At 42.9% G+C, this 22052-nt stretch overlaps 1 long non-coding RNA gene across 2 annotated transcripts; it reads left to right on the top strand.

Moving 5' to 3' along the window:
- Nucleotides 1-4331: 4331 nt before the first annotated feature.
- On the top strand, nt 4332-19665 carry LOC117202781 (uncharacterized). 2 transcript variants are annotated; one of them, XR_004485241.2, is made up of 4 exons: nt 4332-8459; nt 8569-8867; nt 14470-14662; nt 17980-19665. It is a non-coding gene; the product is annotated as an uncharacterized LOC117202781 (long non-coding RNA). The 2 variants fall into 2 exon arrangements; XR_004485240.2 differs by having other exon boundaries at nt 4334-8459; nt 17983-19665.
- The last annotated feature ends 2387 nt before the right edge of the window (nt 19666-22052 follow it).

The following is a 22052-nucleotide window of genomic DNA, read 5'->3' as shown; positions in this document are numbered from 1 at the left end:
TGAGGTGCTCCTATGTTGGGTGCATAAATATTTACAATTGTTATATCTTCTTCTTGGATTGATCCCTTGATCATTATGTAGTGTCCTTCTTTGTCTCTTCTAATAGTCTTTATTTTAAAGTCTATTTTGTCTGATATGAGAATTGCTACTCCAGCTTTCTTTTGGTTTCCATTTGCATGAAATATTTTTCCATCCCCTTACTTTCAGTCTGTATGTGTCTCTAGGTCTGAAATGGGTCTCTTGTAGACAGCAAATATATGGGTCTTGTTTTTGTATCCATTCAGCCAATCTGCGTCTTTTGGAGGGAGCATTTAGTCCACTTACATTTAAGGTAATTATCGATATGTATGTTCCTATTCCCATTTTCTTAATTGTTTTGGGTTCGTTATTGTAGGTCTTTTCCTTCTCTTGTGTTTCTTGCCTAGAGGAGTTCCTTTAGCAGTTGTTGTAAAGCTGGTTTGGTGGTGCTGAACTCTCTCAGCTTTTGCTTGTCTGTAAAGGTTTTAATTTCTCCATCAAATCTGAATGACATCCTTGCTGGGTAGTGTAATCTTGGTTGCAGGTTTTTCTCCTTCATCACTTTAAATATGTCCTGCCAGTCCCTTCTGGCTTGCAGAGTTTCTGCTAAAAGATCAGCTGTTAACCTTACGGGGATTCCCTTGTGTGTTATTTGTTGTTTTTCCCTTGCTGCTTTTAATATGTTTTCTTTGTGTTTAATTTTTGACAGTTTGATTAATATGTGTCTTGGCATATTTCTCCTTGGATTTATCCTGTATGGGACTCTCTGTGCTTCCTGGACTTGATTAACTATTTCCTTTCCCATATTAGGGAAGTTTTCAACCATAATCTCTTCAAATATTTTCTCAGTCCCTTTCTTTTTCTCTTCTTCTTCTGGAACCCCTATGATTCGAATGTTGGTGAGTTTGATGTTGTCCCAGAGGTCTCTGAGACTGTCCTCAGTTCTTTTTATTCTTTTTTCTTTATTCTGCTCTGCAGTAGTTATTTCCACTATTTTATCTTCCAGGTCACTTTTCCGTTCTTCTGCCTCAGTTATTCTGCTATTGATCCCATCTAGAGTATTTTTAATTTCATTTATTGTGTTGTTCATTGTTGTTTGTTTCATCTTTAGTTCTTCTAGGTCCTTGTTAAATGTTTCTTGCATTTTGTCTATTCTATTTCCAAGATTTTGGATCATTTTTACTATCATTATTCTGAATTCTTTTTCAGGTAGACTATTTCCTCTTCATTTGTTAGGTCTGGTGGGTTTTTATCTTGCTCCTTCATCTGCTATGTGTTCTTCTGTCTTCTCATTTTGCTTATCTTACTGTGTTTGGGGTCTCCTTTTTGCAAGCTGCAGGTTCGTAGTTCCCGTTGTTTTTGGTGTCTGTCCCCAGTGGCTAAGGTTGGTTCAGTGGGTTGTGTAGGCTTCCTGGTGGAGGGTACTAGTGCCTGTGTTCTGGTGGATGAGGCTGGATCTTGTCTTTCTGGTGGGTAGGTCCACGTCTTGTGGTGTGTTTTGGGGTGTCTGTGGACTTCTTATTATTCTAGGCAGCCTCTCTGCTAATGGGTGGGGTTGTGTTCCTGTCTTGCTAGTTGTTTGGCATAGGATGTCCAGCACTGTAGATTGATGGTCATTGAGTGAAGCTGGGTGTTGGTGTTAAGATGGAGATCTCTGGGAGATTTTCGCCATTTGATATTATGTGGAGCTGGGAGGTCTCTTGTGGACCAGTGTCCTGAAGTTGGCTCTCCCACCTCAGAGGCACAGCACTGACTCCTGGCTGCAGCACCAAGAGCCTTTCATCCACATGGCTCAGAAGAAAAGGGAGAAAAAGTAGAAAGAAAGAATTAGAAGAAGAAAGAAAGAAAGAAAGGAAGGAAGGAAGGAAGAAAGAAGAAAGAAAGAAAGAAAGAAAGAAAGAAAGAAAGAAGGAAAGAAAGAAAGAAAGAAACGAGGGAGGGAGGGAGGGAGGAAGGAAGGAAGGAGGGAAGGAAGAAAAAAGAACGAAAGAAGATAAAGTAAAATAAAATAAGATAATATATAATAAAGTTATTAAAGTAAAAAATAATTATTAGGAGAAAAAAGAAAAGAAAAACATTTTAAAAAAAGAAAAAAAGAAAAAACGGACGGATAGAACTCTAGGACAAATGGTGGAATCAAAGCTATACAGACAAAATGTCACACGGAAGCATACACATACACACTCACAAAAAGAGGAAAAGGGGAAAAAAATCATAAATCTTGCTCTCAAAGTCCATCTCTTTAATTTGGGAGGATTTGTTGTCTATTCATGTATTTCACAGATGCAGGGTACAAGTTGATTGTGGAGCTTTAATCCGCTGCTTCCGAGGCTGCTGGGAGAGATTTCCCTTTCTCTTCTTTGTTTTCACAGCTCCCAGGGGCTCAGCTTTGGATTTGGCCCCGTCTCTGCGTGTAGGTCGCCGAAGGGCGTCTGTTTTTCGCTCAGACAGGACAGGGTTAAAGGAGTCGCTGACTCGGAGGCTCTGGCTAACTCAGGCCGGGGGGCGAGGGGGAGGGAGGAGCATGGAGTGCGGGGCGGGCCTGCGGCGGCAGAGGCCGGCATGACGTTGCGCCCGCGTGACGTTGCACCAACCGGAGGCGCGCCGTGCGTTCTCCCGGAGGAGTTGTCCCTGGATCACGGGACCCTGGCACTGGCGGGCTGCACAGACTCCCCGGAAGGGGGTGTGGAGAGCGAGTTGTGCTCGCACACAGGCTTCTTGGTGGCGGCAGCAGCACCCTTAGCATCTCATGCACGTCTCTGGGGTCCACGCTTTTAGCCGCGGCTCACGCCCGTCTCTGGAGCTTTTTTAAGCAGCGCTCTTAATCCCCTCTCCTCGCACACCAGGAAACAAAGAGGTAAGAAAAAGTCTCTTGCCTCTTCGGCAGGTCCAGACTTTTCCCGGGACTCCCTCCCGGCTAGCCGTGGTGCACTAACCCCCTGCAGGCTGTGTTCACACCGCCAACCCCAGTCCTCTCCTGGCGCTCCGACTGAAGCCCGAGCCTCAGCTCCCAGCCCCGCCCGCCCCGGCGTGTGAGCAGACAAGCCTCTAGGGCTGGTGAGTGCCGGTCGGCACCGATCCTCTGTGCGGGAATCTCTCTGCTTTACCCTCCGCACCCCTGTGGCTGCGCTCTCCTCCGCGGCTCCAAAGCTTCCCCCCTTCGCCACCCGCAGTCTCCGCCCGCGAAGGGGCTTCCTAGTGTGTGGAAATCTTTCATCCTTCACGGCTCCCTCCCACTGGTGCAGGTACCGTCCCTATCCTTTTGTCTCTGTTTATTCTTTTTTCTTTTGCCCTACCCAGGTATGTGTGTGTGTGGGTTTCTTGCCTTTTGGGAGGTCTGAGGTCTTCTGCCAGCGTTCAGTAGGTGTTCTGTAGGAGTTGTTACACGTGTAGATGTATTTCTGGTGTGTCTGTGGGCGGGAAGGTGATCTCTGCGCCTTACTCTTCCGCCATCTTCCCCAGGGCCCAATTTTTTTTTTTGTTCGGTACGCGGGCCTCTCACTGTTGTGGTCTCTCCCGCCGCGGAGCACAAGCTCCGGACGCGCAGGCTCAGCGGCCATGGCTCCTGGGCCCAGCGGCTCCGCGGCATGTGGGATCTTTCCGGACCGGGGCACGAACCCGTGTCCCCTGAATCGGCAGGCGGACTCTCAACCACTGCACCACCAGGGAAGCCCCCCAGGGCCCAATTTTTAAGCTTAGTTTTTAAAACCAATTTGTGTGAACATGTTTGACTTTCTGTATGACTTATTTGAGGAAATTTATTTTATAATTTCCTCTCTTATGAATTTGGTTTCTAAGCAATTCATTACTCCTTTCTTGGACCTGTGATCTGATGGTATCTCTGTCTGCTTTGGGGGAGTGTTTCATCGATTCTGAGGGCCAGGAGGAGACTTTGACACGTCAGCCAGGCTAGTGGGGCACCAGCGTCTGGGCTTGGGGCTGGGCAGGGACCACTCCTGTGCTCTCTGTTGGAATCTGTAGCTTTCATTAGTCGGAGAGGAAGCACGGGAACGCTAGAGTTATTAGGAAAAGCAGATGGTTTCCCTTGTCCCCTTGAGGGCTGCAGCTGCTTCATCTCGTCAGCCGGATACAAAGGACACAAGTCAGCGACACAAGGAAATATATTTTACTAAGGAGAGAGGCAGTCACCAGTTGTGTTGCCTCCTGTGCTTTTGCCTTGTGGCTAAGCTCAAGGTGCCACCTCTTTTGTAATTCTGCTGCAGACAGTCCTGGTTGACCCTCAGCAGAGTGAGCAGGGGTGTGGTCATCTCAGAAAGAAGGTTCTGATGGGGGTGGGAGGTGGAGGGTGGTGACGACAAGGGGACCCAGGGAGTGTGGCCCAGCGGGGCTGCGGGGAGCTGCTGAGTGGAAGCGTGCACGCACGTGAATTGGGTTCCCATCGTGGAAAGGCATTGTTGTAGGTGTGGAGGACACAGGTGGGTGGCAGGTGGTCCGCACATGTGCGAGATTCTTCTTGTGGAAATCGGAATAATCACGTGGGTGGCGCTGTAAGGGAGAGTCCCTGTCTGGGGGAGTGAGAGAAAGCTGTGAGCAGAGGTATCCTCTGCCGTGAGCATTCCCGTCGGAGCTCTAAGGACATGCGAAGGCTCGAAGTCCTGGGCATCCAAAATGTATTTGTGAAGTGCAGTGGTAACCTGGTGTGACTTCAGTGTAAGGTGTATCAGAGGGAGGGGTTGGGAAAGGAAGTGGAAATGTGGGTTGGGGTCAGAGAGTACAGAATCTTCTGTGAGTGCTCGTAGGTGTGCATTCTATCTGAAAGGAGTGGGAAACGTTTAAGCAGGGTTGGCACCATCAAATACCTGTTTGGAGAAGCTAACTCCGGTGACGTTGGAGGACAGATTGAAACTGGAGAGAGGCTGGGGGCACGGAGAATTATAAAGGTGTGTGGATGATCGATGCTGAGGGCCTGATCTAGACCATGGTGTTGAGTCGATGTACTGGATTTGAGATAAAATGATGAGTTAGAAGCAACGGGGCTTAGAAAATGGGACAAAAAAAGGAGAGGCTGACTCTGAAGTCTTGAACTTAGGGAACTGGGAGATGCTCGTGGCATGAACAAAAGGAAGGAATTGGGCTGGATTAGCATGAAGACGTGATGCCCATTTATGTAGACCATACTCCACCTCAACCCAGATACAAAGACAGGTCAGCTTCCGGGATCTGAGCCTCCCCTGCTGTGACCACTATGTTAGAGCCACAGAAGACATCAGTCTTTTCTGTGCAATGGGTAGGAGGACATTGTCCAGCAAGGGCTAGTTTTTGTTGTTTTTTTCCAATGGAAACTTAGGTTTTAGAGTAAGTTTAGATTTACAGAAAATTGAGAAGAAAATACACCGATTTTCCAGATACAGATGATGGTTCCACTTAGGATTTTTCAACTTAACGATGGTGCAAAAACAATACACATTCAGTAGAAACCATACTTTGAATTTTGAAGTTTGATCTTTTCCCAGGCTAGCGACATGCGATCCAACCCTCTCTCATGATGCTGGGCAGCGGTAGTGAGCCCTGGATCGCAGTCAGCCACGCGATCACGAGGGTCAACAACCAATACGCTTACAACCGTTCTGCACCCAGCCAGCCATTCCGATTTTCCCTTTCAGTACAGTGTTCACTAAATTACATGAGATATTGAACACTTTATTATAAAGTAGGCTTTGTGTTAGATGATTTTGCCCAACTGTAGGCTAATGTAAGTGTTCTGAGCACGTTTAAAGTAGGCTAGGCTCACCTGTGATGTTTGGTAGGTTAGATGCGTTAAATACATTTTTCACTTACAATGTTTTCAACTGAGGAGGGGTTTGTTGGGATGTAAGCCCATTGTGAGTCGAGGAAGATCTGACTCGTCGCCTGGTTCCTCCTATTATTAACACCTTAGATTACTGTGATACCTTTGTTCCAATGAATGAACCAGTGTTAATGCATTAGTATTACTAAAGTCCATAGTTTATTCAGATTTCCTCAGTTTTAAAAAAAAATCTAATGTCCTTTTTCTGTGCCAGGATCTCACCCAGGACACCACATCATATTTAGTTGTCATGTCTCCTTAGACTCCTCGTGGTTGTGACAGTTTCTCAGGCGTTCCTTATAATTGACGACCTTGAGAGTGTTGAGGAATATTCATCAAGTGCTCATTCCTCAGGATTTGTATGATGTTTTTCTCATGGTTAGACGGGGTTTATGGATTTGGGGAAGATCAGAGAAGTGAAGCACTATTCCCATTACATCACAGCAAGGGTACATACCATCAACATGACTTACAGCTGTTGACGTTGACCTTGATTACCTGGCTGTGGTGGTGGTTGCCAGGTTTCTCCCTTTCTGTATTGTACTCTTCGGAAGGCAGTCACCACGTGCAGCCCATAGTTAAGGAGCGGGGAGTTATGCTCTATTTTTTGAGGGAGGAATATTTACATAAATTATTTGGAATTCTTCTGCACAAGATATTTGTCTCTTCTCCCCCATTATTAATTTATTCAATGGTTTATTTTATGTCTGTAAGGTTGCATGAATATTTATTTTATAATTTGGGTTATAACCCAGTAGCATTGATACTTTATTCATTTTGTTGCTGGGATTGCTTTAACTTTGCCCACTGGGGGCTCTTTCAGTTGCTCCAGTGAGGGGTACTTGTGAGGGGTACTTGTAAGGACCATGTTGTGCTGTGCTCTGTGCCAGCAAGAGGGCTGGGAGGCCTGTCACAGGACAGCAGAGGTTGCGAGGTCCCAGAGTCCTGAATGCACAGCAGGGGACTTTGGGTAACTCCATGCAGCAACTGAAAGGTCCTCTACATTCTTAAGTACAAGAATGACATGACGAATAGTGTGTTGGAAGGTTACTTTGGAAGCTCTATGAATTGCATAGTTTCATTTGTTCATTCATTTAACAAACGCTTATGGAAGTTTTTCTGCCACCTGCTGGGGAGCGAGGGTGGATCATGATGGGGAAAGAATACTAACATTTACGGAGCACCTACCTGCCTGGTACCTGGTTCTTTACACACTGGATTTCATTAGATTCTCACAGCAACCCAATGAGATAGATACTCTTTTCAATATTTTACAGATAAGAACACTGTTTTCAGAGAGGTTAAGTAACTGGTTTAAGGCCACACAGCTGGTAAGTGGCAAAGCTGAGATTTGAACAGAGATCTGTCTCATTCCACATGAGGTTAGTTAAGAAAGTCACCGATTTTTTGCTACTTCTTTCATTGAGAAGTAGAATTTAATTTGCCTTCCCTGGAATCTGGACTAGTGGTTTCGACTTTATTCGATTTATCTGAATTGAGCAGAAGTGACATTCTGGAATTTACAAGGCTAGATCAAAAGAATCATAAAGCTTTCTCCCTGGCCTCTTAGAAAGCATGTTTTTGCAGAAGCCAGCTGCCACGTGGCAAGCCCAGCACTACCCTGAGTCTGCCATGCTGTGAGGTGGCCAGAGCAAACCACAAGGACAGGTCTGCCCAGTTCCCACTTGTTCCAGCCACGTTAGTCCAGGCACCAGAAAGGTGAGCGAGGGTGCCTTCTGATGATTCCAGGCCCAGCCAGCACCTGACTGCAATTGCATGAGAGACCCTGAGGAAGAACCACCCAGCTGAGCCCAGTCAACCCTCAGAACCATGAGAGAAAATAATACGTAGTTGTTCTAACCCACAGCGTTATGGGGTAGTTTGCAGCAATGTGTAACTGGAACACCAGCAAACACAGGTGTTCTTTCTCTGTGCTGTCTACCTTCCACGGTGACAGGGTTCCTCCACTGAGGCAAAGAGCATAGGAGACCATTACATTAAAGTATTGAGGACACTGTAGGGGCCTGACTGGAGCTGGGTGCTTGTGGACAAGCAGAGGCAGAGCTGGGAACCACCTTAAGAGAAGAACTTGCGTTAGAATATAAAGTAGAATTGCATTAGCGCTCGTTGATGGGAAAGAGAATGAGTTCGTTATCAGATAGTCTTGAGTTGCAATTCTACTTTCTCACTTCCAAGATGTCTGACTTTGGGCAAATTACTTTAACTCTCTAAGCCTCAACTTCCTTGTCTTTAAAGTTCAGATGATCTGATGATAATAATATCAGATGCAATGAGGTAACAACAGGTGTTCAATAAATGTGTTCCTGTAGTTTTCTAAGCATATCTATTTTATAGCACCTGTTCTGCTGCATTCGAATTGTTTATTTTCTAGCCTGTCTCCCAAATAGACTTTGAAATTTCTTCGGGAAACAAGATTATATTATATATTTTTGTATTCTTGGTGGCCAGCAGAGTAAAGAGAGTGGATGTTCAAATAATTGTGGAATGAAAGAAGGGATTGATATCATCGTGGCTGAGGAATGAAAGAAGGATGACTTGCCTCTCTGGTTAGGAAGCCAGAAGTAACATTGGTTAACAGGGGGAGAGCGACGCTGAACAAATCACGAACCAAGTAAATAAGTAATTATTAACTGAAATAAATCCTGTGAAGAGAACACATAATGATAGAATGCCTGAGTTTTTTTAGGGAAACACCAGCAAACGCCTGTTATCTCTTATAGCTTGTCCGAATAACTAAGTTCTGGCCGACGGGATATGAACAGAACTGACTTTTACCGTTTCTGGAGTCCTGAAGAGAAATCTTTCCTCTGGCCCTTTCCTATTTCCTGCTGGAAGATGATGAGAACTGAAATGGCAGCCTTGGACCTCAAGATGGAAGCTGCATTTTGAGGATGACAGAATCTCCTTATAGCTTTGAACTAATGTGACAGAGAAAATGAACTCCCACCTTGTTTCAGCTGTTGTTTCTTTGGATCTCTTTGTTATTGCAGCTGAAAGAATGTGGGGAACTCTGAAAGAGGTAAGAGGGGAGCCCAATTTAAACGGGAGTGGAGGGGCAAGGAAATCGTCTCCAGCGAGGCAGTCTCTACGAAGTGGGATGATGAAAGAGAGTGCTCAGGGCGGAAGGAACAGCATGTATGCTGTCCCCAAAGTGGGAAAGGACTTGATACATCTGAAAAACAGAATGAATGAATGAGAAGCCTAGGAGAGAGTCTGGGAGTCAAGATCACAGTGATCTTGAAATAGGAAGTCTCCAAAGTGTTTTAAGTACTGAGGTAATACTGCCTGATTTCTTTTTTTTTCTTTTCTTTCTTTTTTTTTTTTTTTTTTGCGGTACGCGGGCCTCTCACTGTCGTGGCCTCTCCCGTTGCAGAGCACAGGCTTCGGATGCGCAGGCTCAGCGGCCATGGCTCACGGGCCCAGCCGCTCCGCGGCATGTGGGATCTTCCCGGACCAGGGCACGAACCCGCGTCCCCTGCATCGGCAGGCGGACTCTCAACCACTGCGCCACCAGGGAAGCCCCTGGCCTGCATTTCTTTTTCCAAAAGGTCCCTCTGACTCTGTTGGAGGGTTTGAGTGATGGAGGAGGTCACTTAACCTCAGCCGCAGATGATGGCAACCAGTACTAGGGGTAGGGCTGGGGGTGGAGAGAAGTGATGGTTTTGAGTAATATTTTGAAGGTAGAATTACCAGGTCTCTTTGAAGTGCAAGATGTATGTCACTGAGAGGAAGCATGCCTTCAAGATGATCCCCAAATTTTGAGAAGGAGGAGACCGCAGGAAGAAAAGTAGTGGCAGAGGAAGGCCAAATGTTTGGTTTCTTTTGAATGTGGTATGTTGGAAAGAGACAGAAAAATCAAATCCCATCATTCCTTGCCAGTTATCAGCCGTGTGTGACTGGGAATGTTACCATTTTACAAATAAGAAAATAAGGTTTAGAGGTTAAGAAACAGAAACTCAGCATTTTGAACTTAAAATCCATGGAGGTAACATGACTTAGTAGAAAGACCATGGGCTGTGGAGACAGATGCTCAGTTATATTGCTTCCTTATTGGGTGACCTTGACAAAGTCACTTAAATTCTTAGAACCTCAGCCTTCTCATGAAAAAAAAAAAACAAAAAAACAAAAAAACAAAGACTTGTCATAGGGATTAAAAATGATAACTTTTTATAAAACCCCTAGAAAGGTGTGTGGCATACTAAGTGTACGCACGCTCTCGTACAGATAGCATCTAAATCTAAAATTGCTCCAAGTGGTTTGCAGTTGAAACTTATACTGGGTGTTCAATTTGTGTAGCGATCAGATCATTTAGTCCCATATATATATTTTTAAAGAAGATGTTGGGGGTAGGAGTTTATTAATTAATTAATTAATTTTTGCTGTGTTGAGTCTTCGTTTTTGTGCGAGGGCTTTCTCTGGTTGTGGCAAGCGGGGGCCGCTCTTCATCGCAGTGCGCGGGCCTCTCACTATCGCGGCCTCTCTTGTTGCGGAGCGCAGGCTCCAGACGCGCAGGCTCAGTAATTGTGGCTCACGTGCTTAGTTGCTACGCGGCAACTAGGGATCCTCCTAGACCAGGGCTCAAACCCGTGTCCCCTGCATTAGCAGGCAGATTCTCAACCACTGTGCCACCAGGGAAGCCCCCTAGTCCTATATTTTTATACAAAAAGAAAGAGAGGAGGCTGAAAGACAAATCCAGGGCACTTTGCCTGGACCACTGTATTCATGTAATGACCCTTGTTCTCCCTTGGTCTGAATGCTCAGGCTGAGGTGAGTCCCTAAAGGATGTTGAACTTGGACTTTGTGAATCATTGCTTAACGTATTCTGTTTTGCACTTTTCTAGAAGGTAAACGTGACCTCCTGGGAAGGTGATTATCACGCTCTAATAGTGAGATCTGAATCCAACTTCAACAGGTGTCACCACTTTTTAGATTTTTCATTTATAGTAACTCCACCCAGCCTCTTGGCATCTGGGAACATTTATTCAGTGGTCTGCAGCTAAAGCAAGAATACTACTTTCAGAGTAAAACGACTGAATAATTAACAAGGGTACCTTCTCAAGGTGAAATTTGGCCAAGGTATTAGCATTGGTACTCAGCAAAATGCCTAAGGTATATCATAGGTATTTGATGAAAGTACTTGATCATCACTGTGATTTTAAAATTCATTCAGTGACCTGGAAATTCTGAGGGTTTCTAAAAAAGATTTTTTCTTGGTCACCTCAGGGTGTGTTGGATTGTGTGTAATGGATTCCCTCTATAGAATTACCCACAGGCAATGTCCTCCATTGACAGGGGAAGTGGGGCTGGACCCTGAGTTAGCTGGACATATATTTGGAGCTTGGTGAGAGAGCCTGTCCCCTTGGCACTTCAGGAAGTTGAGGGGATAGTGTATATCTTAGATTGAAATTTTCAGAAGCTCAACACAAGGAAGGTGGCGTGGTGGGAATTTGCCTGTCTGGTGTGTAATTTGATCCGACTGGGAAACAGGGGTTTGCCTTTAACAGAGTTTTGTCTCTATCAGGTTACTATAATGAGTTCCCTCAACATCTCCTTAGGCATCATTCTTGCACCTGTTGATGGCGGGGGTTGAGTTTTTCAATAGACCACGCACCACTTCTACGTCTCATTTCTCGTGTTGGGTTTCAGCAATTCTCACGCAGAAACACTGATATTCTATACCCATAACTATGCATCGTTACTGGAGGAGTGAGACACAAGGAGCAGAAAACTGTTTGCTCTTAGTTACTTTAAGTTTTTTAGAAGAGTAGCTGAACAAATTGAGAGAAATGGGAAGGAAACTAAATTGTACTGAAGAGAAATGCTGTTCTTTTATCCTTTGGACTTTTTTTTTGCACAAGTGGCTCATCCGTAGGTTGAAATAATTATGAAACTTGGAATTTATCCAGTTCTGTAGTGGGTAATTACAAAATTGCTCTGTTTAATTATGCAGTATTTTATAGGAGGGCATTTTTAACCTTTGTCACTAGCGCCAAATGGAAGGCGACACAGCTCTTCATAATAAGTATCATAATTCTAACTGCATCTAAGGTTTACTTAGAAGCGATTCATTTTTAAAGACACGCTCTAATTTGTGTAATTTTTTTTAGTAGGTAAAAACTGCTGAAGTGAATTGTTTTGTGGTAACAAAAGTAAAACAAGAATAACTGCTTGTTAATAGTCTGCTCCACTACTCAAATATCCCGAGTCCATCTCTGGTGAACATGGACACAGCGGGTTCATTGCTGAAACATGAAGCAAAGCTTATATAATCAAGTGGCTCATTAGAGAAGATCAGAGGATTTCAAAGTACACTTTAAAGACTAAAACTAATGTCCTGTATTTAAAGAGGAGATCAAAGTTGACACCACATCCAGAAGATCCTTTGCAAAACATCACTCTTCTGTGTTATTATCAGAAGTGACTTTCGCTGACCTTCGCTGTAAATCTATGTAGGTACTAATGACAGGTTAAACAGTTAAACGACCACATTTATTCATTCAACATGATTATTGAGTGACTTACGTGCAAGGCAATGTAAATCCAATGCTGCCTATAGTGTCTTTTTCGATTCTTTTGTCTTTAAAATGCAACTACTAAGGTAGCACTCTCAAAAAAAAGTGTCATAATATCTTGTATGTTATGTCTTGGGGGTGGGGTAGTTTAAAAGAATTAATAGAAGTAGAAAATATATCAACATTTATAAAAGTTTAAAAATATGAATTTAACTCAGTTCAAACATTTTTGAATACCTCATACATAAGGTACAGGGCTCAACAGAGCGGGTTCTACCATGAAAAGTAAGACATGGTCTCTGTCCTTGAAAAGCCTTTGGACCAATGGGCGAGAGAATATATACAGGTGGATGACATTGCAGGAGCCGTAAGAAAGGGGCAGACAGGTGCTCTGTGGACACAGAGGTGAGGCATTCCTCTGTTCAGGGCCTTAAGGAAGGAGTTGGAGTCAGACCATGATGAGCAGGTTTTGAAGCATGTATTATGAAGGAAGAGCCTTTTCCCTGGACAACACTGTGGATGAAAGCTGGAGGTTGGGGTAGTGTGATGAGTGTTTACTGAACAGAAAGCATTTCAGTTGAGCTGGTGCTCAGTGATGCCTGAGGGTCATCACTTCATCAGCGGAGGAAGAGTGGAACAATGAGACGGGAAGTTTAAACGAGCTGAAAGGGTGTTATTATAGGTATTGGCTCACACGCTCATGGGGGCTGAGAAGTCCCACGACGTGCCGTCTGCAAGTTGGAGAATGAGGAAAGCTGGTGGTGTGAGTCTCAGTCCTAGTCTGCCTGGGACCTCGACGAATTGGGTGATGCCCCCCCGTACTGGTGTGGATAATCTTTCCCCAGTCTACTGATTCAAACGTTCATCTTTTCCAGAAACACCCTCACAAGCACACCCAGAAATAGTGTTTCACCAGCTATCTGGGTATCCCTTAGTGCAGTCAAGTTGACCCATAAGATGAACCATCGCAGAGAGTAAAGTCCCGAGTTGACAGTCCTGCTTATTAGCCATGTGAATCTGGATGTCACTTACCATTCAGAATCTTAGTTTTCTCATTTCTAAAAGGATATCAAATTAATTTCGGTCTGCATTGTCAGAATAAATAGCTTACACCACAAAGATAAACCTGGAAATCTCAGTGATTTTAAAGCAATGAAAATCGAGTGTCTCCTAACATCCCAGTCCATTTGGTTTTGGGGGGTGGCGGTGAGGCAGTGTGGGGTAGGGGATGACTTTCAGGCACTCCATCCTGGGATGCTGTCATCCTTAACCTATGACCCCCAAGTTTGCCACAGAAGGGAAGAGAGAGGAAGAGAGTGTGGGAGATCTCTTAGGGACCAGGCCTATACAAAACCCAAATCTGTTCACATTCCATTGGCCAGAACTCGTCACATGGCTCCACCTAGATATTTGGAGCTTAGAAATCAAGTCTTTTGTGTGCCAAGGGGAAAAAGGAAATGTTTGGGGGGAACACACAACAGTGCTCTGTGAATCTCCATTGTTGTCATGGAGTTAGTATACGTGAAAAGGCTCGGGTAATGTACATGAAATGCTATATGCAAAAGGGCTGGTGTCATGTAAATCACTCCTTGATATGTTTGTTTTTTAAGACTGCAAAGATAGATTGGGGCCAAGACAGTGAGGTCCCTAAATTATTGTCAGTTAAGGAATTTATAGTTTACTCCATGGGTTATGGGGTGGAACTAAAAGCTTTTGAAGAGGGGGGTTACTTAAACAAATTTGTGCATTGGGAAGATTGAACAGCTGTCTTTGGGCTGTAGATTTTGGGAAAACTGTAGACAGTAGTCTCTTTCAGTTGTTGAGGAGCTATAGGGCCTGGACTAGGGCAGAACAGAGGTAACGTAAGGGGAGGGAGAAGCCTGCCAGTGGACTGTGGCATTTTATTTGTCTTTGTACCTGTGGTGTCTTCCACAGAACCTGTGCTGTAATATATGTTAAATAAACATTTCTGAATGAATCAATCAAGACTCGAATGGATGAGTTAACGAATTTCATTCTATAGAACGGTTAGTTTTGTATATGACTGTCTTCTCAGATAGATAATAAATTCATTGAGGCTGGGAATCCTTTGTTTTCATCTTTCTGTAGGAAAGGTCTCGATGTGAGTCTAATAAGCACTAACAATTAAGGGATGTGTGTGGCAGAGAGTCCTCATACGTGAAATTGATGAAGAGACTTTGCAGCTGAGGATTATCCTGGCTACACCAAGACGTAACAAAGAAACGAAGGAAAAAAGCCCATGAACCCAGGAGACCTGGAAGTTACTCAGATATAAGGACAGGTAAGTCACCTGTGTGGTTTCAAATCTTTTATTGATTTCACCATAAATTTCTGACTTCTCTGCATGACATTTAACATGACAGAATTTTACTTTGCTAAAATCCAGAGGATTTATGAAATAAGCACTACTTGCTATAAGAAGCCCAAAGAGCCCAAATAAATGAATATTGTAAAACTGTCAAATAGTTTACTAAAGAAAAACTATAATGACAAACGTGTTTGCTTTTCAATTTAAATGAAACATCTGTATAAGCAGAATATTGTCTATGTTTACTACATTGTTTTGTTTAACTCTCATTTTTTATACACTCAGGATTTCAGTAATTTCATCATTGCTTCTGACAAACCATTTAAACATTTCTCTGTTTTTCTAATGAACTTTTATATCCATTTGAATTAACTGGATTGGTGATAGAGCAGTTCATAGAAATCAACAAATGTACTTAAAATTGTATGATATAGTTATCATATCAATTTCAAGGTGAAAAATTTATTTATGGATTCAATAAATATTGACTGGAGGTCTTCCATATGATAGTTCTACACTAGGGGTGAGGGATTCAGGCGTGACTTTACAGACAGAAGAAAGCCAGCAAATTGAATCTTTGCTCTTCAATAGATCGAAGCTGATGATGACAGAATCTTCCAAATATTTTTGGTCAAGAGAGCTTTTCATTGTGGGAAATACCGATTTTACCTACAACTTTAAGGAAATGATATTTACCTTTATATTGTGGTGTGTGCTTGGAACAATGATTAATCCATTATTTCGGCTGTAAAATGTCTAAAAATCAGAGGGCTATCAACTTTGTCTTCGTAGAGGGCTATCTACTTGGTTTTCTAATCCTCTTAGTTTTAGAGTTGAAAGAACTTGCATAGGTGTTTTCAAAACGGATGTATAGGATACAGATACACACATATAATACACACAGTATTTTATATATATTGTATATTTTTCACAGTAAAATAATGTAAGTATACTATGCTCTATTTTCAACGACCTGGAAACTCTTAAGTGCATTCTTTGCCAGAGTATATAGCGTCTGAATTGTACGGGGTAGATCACAACTTGCTGTGTTCGGTTGTGATATATTGACATATACTATATATATTTAGTACTATGTGAATTGATCTTGGAACAGGTTAATTAACTCGAGCGATTAATAGAATGATTTGTTAATTTGTAGGTCATTAGAACAGAGAACAGATGCACATCAGCCTTTATGAAATTTTAATTTTTTTAGGTCATGAGGGTTTAGGACCACAGAATCCTAACCCCATGGACACATTTTAAAAGAAAATTTGACCAAAGATTAATTTTATTCAATTATAATTTTTGTTTGTTTGCTTATAAGGCTATAGTGATTTTTAAATGGATTAGACAAACATTACTCATATCAGCAGGAAGAGAAAAATCATTCTGGGAAATGTTTAATTGGCGTTCCCTAAACAAAGGACATCTGATCAGATTAGCTTGGGCTAGGCTGTGTGCTAAGTCTTCCCTTTGGTTATTCAAAATATGTATTACCATGTTAAAGTATTGGGGATGCTTCAGTGGAAAAAAAACTATTGAACTTTGCTTGCAGTTAACAAACTAACTTAATTGTGCAAGGAAAGTCTATTTTTCTTGGAACACCAATTAACACTACACAGAACAGTTTTTCTTTAACATCAGTTTAGGAAGTACTGTGTTAGCTAATTCAAAGACTGTGCTTAATATTATTAAAAATTTTAACTTGAGATGAACCCTAAGCCCAAACTGAATGCATTGATTTAGTTTCATGACTGTGTGTAAAACCCTTGATGATAATCTGGCCAACCTGCTCTACTTGGGTTTTCCTAAATGCGTTGTATGTTATGCTTTCTTGCTTGTCCATGGTGCCCTTCACTTTGTCTTCTAGAATGTCCTTGTGGTTAAATTACACGAAGCCTGCCTGTCTTAGCTCAAGTGGGTGTCAGGACCCACAAAATAGTTCTACGACCCCTTCTAAATGTCGAGAACTGTGAAGGTTCCTAGATTTTACCCTTTCAGGCTAACATTTCAGCCCAGTGCAGTGTCGTGGATGCTGGGAGAAGACACGACACTCCTGGGTAAGAGACAAAGGACTTTACTACTCCCCGCAGAGCAAGCAGCACGAGCTCCATGCCTGTGTCAGCTCCTTTTGTCCCCAAAGTCACAGGGGTGGCACAGAGCGTCCTGGACGCTGCCCATGGACTGGGTTTGCTTCACAGCTGAGGAACCCTGAGCTTAGGAAACCCCAGTCTTTTGTAATAAATGGACTGTAAGGAAACTTGCCTGATTTTTGCCCAGGAGGGAGACAAGCTTTTTAGTATTCTGCACAAGGAGCATTTTTTAAACTTTTTATTTTATATTGGAGTAGAGCCAATTAACAATGTTGTGATAGTTTCAGGTGAACAGCAAAGTGACCCAGCCATATATACACAGGTACCCATTCTTCCCTGAACTCCCCTCCCACCCAGGCTGCCACATAACATTGAGCAGAGTTCCCTGTGCTGTACAGTAGGTCCTTGTTGGTTATCCATTTAAAATATATTAGTGTGTACATGTCAATCCCAAACTCCCTAACTATCCCTTTCCCCCGTCTTTCCGCCACTGGTAACCATAATTTTGTTTTCTATGTCTGTGGGTCTGTTTCTGTTTTGTATGTAAGTTCATTTGTACCATTTCTTTTTAGATTCCGCATATAAGCGATATCATATGATATTTCTCCTTCTCTGGCTAACTTACTTCACTCAGTATGACAGTCTCTAGGTCCATCCATGTTGCTGCAAATGGCATTATTTCATTCTTTTTAATGGCTGAGTAATATTCCATCATATATATATATATATATATATGGTATATATATATATATATATATATGTATATATATACACCACACGTTCTTTATCCATTCCTCTGTCGATGGACATTTAGGTGGCTTCCATGTCTTGGCTATGGTAAATAGTGCTGCTGTGAACATTGAGGTGCATGTATCCTTTTAGACCATGCTTTCCTCCAGATGCATGCCCAGGAGTGGGATTGCAGGGTCATATGGTAGTTCTATTTTTAATTTTTTAAGGAACCTCCATACTGTTTTCCGTAGTGGCTGCACCAATGTACATTCCCATAAACAGTGTAGGAGGGTCCCCTTCTCTTCACACCCTCTCCAGCATTTATTGTTTGTGGATTTTTTGATGATGGCCATTTTTACTAGTGTGAGGTGATATCTCATTGTAGTTTTGATTTGCATTTCTCTAATAATTAGCAATGGTGAACATCTTTCATGTGCAAAACATTTCTTCCCCGTGTTCTAGCAGAAGACACCATTTCTATCTTCTGAGGCTGTTAGCTGTACAAACATTCCTGAAAGAAGAAAAGGCTGTCAGCACCTCTATGCAGAAGATGTGCAGAAATGAGAAAGACCCAGGCAGTGTTGTCTCCCGGCACTAAAACCCATGTCACCAGTTGTGTGCTGTTCCTTGAATTCCTGTAACAACCTGTATGTTCTATGATCACAGCACTTCTTGAATTGCTCTAAGCCTTGCTTGTCTGGAGAGGCCGTGTCCTTACTAACATATTTACCATATCCAGCTGGGTACCAGGTACAGAGTAGACATTTGGCAAAGTTTATGAGATATAGGCTTTAAAGATTTTTTACTATCCTTTAAATATTTTCTGGATTGGTTTTCAAGTTTATTGCCCCAACTACCCTGGGAGGAGGGACAGAAGGTCTCAAATGGCTTTAATCACTGGGGGGAAGTTTTCCTTTAATAGGAAAGTGCTAGCAGCTGCAGCAGATAGCTTAGCAATCAATGGCTGTGAAGATAGAGAAGGGCCAGAGCAACTGGAGTGCTAGTGGCCAAGCAACAAGAGTGTTGAGATGGTGGTGGCAATGAACCACATGTCAGGGACAGAGCCACAATCCCCAACAGCAGATGTGTAAGACTTTAGGCCATGCAGCATCTGGATAGGATTTTAAAAGATGTTTAGGAGGTTTCTGGTCACAAAAATGGAAAGGAGAAATAGAATAGCATGTGAGAGACAGAAATGTATGTTTGGGGAGCACCCAAGTAATTATATATACTTTCAATTTATAATAACTTAATTGTATATACATATTTTAAGTAAATTTATATATATAAAGAGATGAAGAGTTGGGGGAGATTCGACCAGACTACTGCCCATCAGGTCAAGAATCCAGTGAAGGGTCATCTTGTGTTCCCCCAGTGACCCCAGAGTGATCCCATGTTTGATCTGGACTCTCACTTATTTCTCCCCCCACCCCCAATAAACACAGATCTGAGAGAACACTGGCTCATCGGTGATGGATTGAAAGCTGAGCTGTTTTGCCAGGTGGTTTTCAAAAGTAAACACTCTGCAGATTTCAAGAAACTTTTTTCTCTTTGTAAATGCTTCTTGAGGTAAATAGTTTCCAGAAATGGAGGTGGGGGAATGGCATTGATCAGAGAGGTGGGAGTTGTTTTTCCTTTCAGGAGTTCTGGAGTGTTTATCATCTATTTGGCTTTTGTCCCATATCTTGCCTTGAATGGCCATTGCCTTATCGACTCTTTGCTGGTATCATTTGCGTACATTTTCAGGTGCCTCATTAAACATTTCTGGGCGGCTGACATCCTTTGTCAATACAGACTTTTATTATTGAGTACCCACAGATAATTTGGTAATGTTTTAGGGGCTTGGGTTTAGTACTGGAAATGCTCCCATGATCTCCTTATCCAGTCAAAGGAGAATAAGTGCAAGAATCATGAGTGTGCGCTGGGAACGAGAGTTGGTTTGTACGATTCTTTGTGTTGATTCTGGAATAATCAGTTGATTTAAGCAGACAGTATGGGTCTTTATTGCCTGGAACTCAGTGCACTAGAAAAGAAACAGCATAGTGAGTGAGAGAGAGAGAGAGAGAGAGAGAGAGAGAGAGAGAGAGTGTGTGTGTGTGTGTGTGTGTGTGTGTGTGTGTATTAGTCTGTTGGTTTGTGTTTTACCAATAGAGTACACTTAATAGAACTTCACTGTACTCGTATGTTCTTATTTTCATTACCAAACATCCTTCCATTTTTGTTTTGTTCTCTTTATCTCAACTTAAATTAAGAGAAAGCAAGAGAGTTTGAGATAATGTTCAGTTAATGTCTACATCTTGAAACATACTTCACTTTTCTCTGGCTGTCTAATGATTAGGTTACAGTAATTACATTCAGGCGTTTTTGAGCCAGAGATAGAAGTGAGCTGTGTGTTTAGTTGCAGGCTGTCTGTATTACTTTGCAGTCTTCTTCAATGTATTCTAACTGCAGTCACTTTCGTCTAATGGTAAGTCACAGAAAACCAATAACATCCTCAAGAAAAGGGTTAATGACATTTCCTTCTCCTCTGGGGCCCTTAAGATTTTGCTGAATCTCTTTCCAGGACTGGTTAAATCCTATTAATGTCAAAGTAAAAGCAGAATATGCTGCACCCGTCGGCACTCACCCTGTCTCTGGTCATGGGTGATGGCAAGTACCGTATTTCCTTCTAGAACTCATCTGAGCAGCTTTGAAATCTAGTCCCATCAAATCCTGGATTTAACCAAAGGAGGGATGTCCCTGTCAACGCTGCCCAGTGAATAATCAAATCCAACCTGCAATTGTTCAGGTTGCCAAACATTTCTGTGGTTGAATCATGGGGACATTTTCCCCCTTTGAATTAAAATGGGGAGTAGGGGTGGGCAAATAAAGCCAGACAGAGAGACAGAGACAGAGAGAGTGAGTGAGTGCAGGAATTCTTTACAAGTACAAATTTTATAGGTAAGATACCTCCCTCCATTCCTGCCAAGAAAACAAAAGGGCAATACCTGGACAAAGGAGGAGCTGTATCTTTCCAAAAGGTTTTGAGAATAAATAAAACATATACTTCACTCCATTCCTTTTCCTGTTTTATTAATTGCCCTAGAGCAACGCTTCTCAAACTTTTATGAGCACAGAAATTACCTGGGGATGTTGTTAAGCAGTAGCTTCTTGTTCAGTAAGTCTGGGATGAGGCCTGAGATTGTGCATTTCTAACAACTCCTAGGTGATACTGATGCCCTGGGCCACACTTGGTGTAAAAGCCAGAGCAGGAGTTCTCAAAGTGTGGTCTCTTGACCAGCAGCATCACCTAGAAACTTGTTAGAAATGGGAATTCTGGGGGCCCAGCTCAGACTGACTACAGTGGGTAGAATGCCCCCCCCCAAGATGTCTACCCTCTTATCCAAGGATCCTGTGAATGTATTACATACAAAAGGAAGTTTGCAGATGTAATTAAGGTTTATGGACTTTTAAGATAGGGAGATGATTCTGGATTATCCAGGGGGCCCAGTCTAATCACAATGCGTCCTTAAAAGTAGAGAACTTTCTCTGGCTGGAGTCAGAGAGATGCAGCAGAAGGGAAACTTAGAGAGATTCAAAGCATGAGAGAGACTGGCCTTGCTGGAAGGGGCCACACGGAAAGCATGGGAAGGAGTGCAGGCCGCCCCTACAGGCCAAGCTTGGCCCTTGACTGAGAGGCAGCAAGGAAAGGGGGACCTCAGTCCTACAACCACAAGGAACTGAATTAGGCCAACAACCTGAATGAGAGCAGAAGCCGATTCTTCCCCAGAGGCTCCAGGAAGGAAGGCAGCCCTGTCAGCCCCTTTGATTTCAGCCCCAGGAGACTCTAAGCAGAGGACCCACTTGAGCTGTGCTGTATCTGAACTTCTGACCCACAGAACGGTGAGATAACGCAATTGTGTTTTGAAGCTACCCAGTTTGTGATGATTTGTTACAGCAGCAGTAGGAAACTAACACACTGACTGAATCAGAAGCTCCGAGTGGGGGCCCACGATCTGCTTTAACAAGCTCTGCAGTCATTCTGATGCAGGGTGTGGAAAGATCATTCTCTAGAACATGCACAGAGCCCAACATAAATGGAGTTCTGCCACGTAACAGCTGTTGCAGCACTGCCCAGTCTCACTAACATCCCTAATCTTTCATTTTCTCCTTTGAAACATGGGGTTAATAAAACAGTGTTGATGTGAGAAATTTGATCTAAATCTCTGGTAGAATATTTCACAGTTCTTATCATAGTAGGTCCTCAAATGTTACCTTCTTTCCTTCCTTCCATTTCCTCCCATGGACACACTAAATGCAAACAGTACTGATGATTCTGATGTCAGCTTTCTGAGGCTTAGGGCTTGGAACTTGACCTTGATTGTCATTGTGTAAATATGATCTGGAAAGGAAAAACAAAATCACAGGAAGGAGATGCAGGTCTAAGATGCGGTTGCCCTGCTCAGCTTCATTGCTGCTCTTCCAAAAAGAGAACAATGAAGATGTTTCCCTTGTTTTTAGAAAAAACAATTCAGCACTATGTAAGTCTAGATATA

This window comes from Orcinus orca, chromosome 18 (genome assembly GCF_937001465.1).
Source record: "Orcinus orca chromosome 18, mOrcOrc1.1, whole genome shotgun sequence".
NCBI classification, from domain to species: Eukaryota; Metazoa; Chordata; class Mammalia; order Artiodactyla; family Delphinidae; genus Orcinus; species Orcinus orca.
Note: the sequence above shows the minus strand (reverse complement) of the source record. Positions and strands in the feature narration are given on the sequence as shown.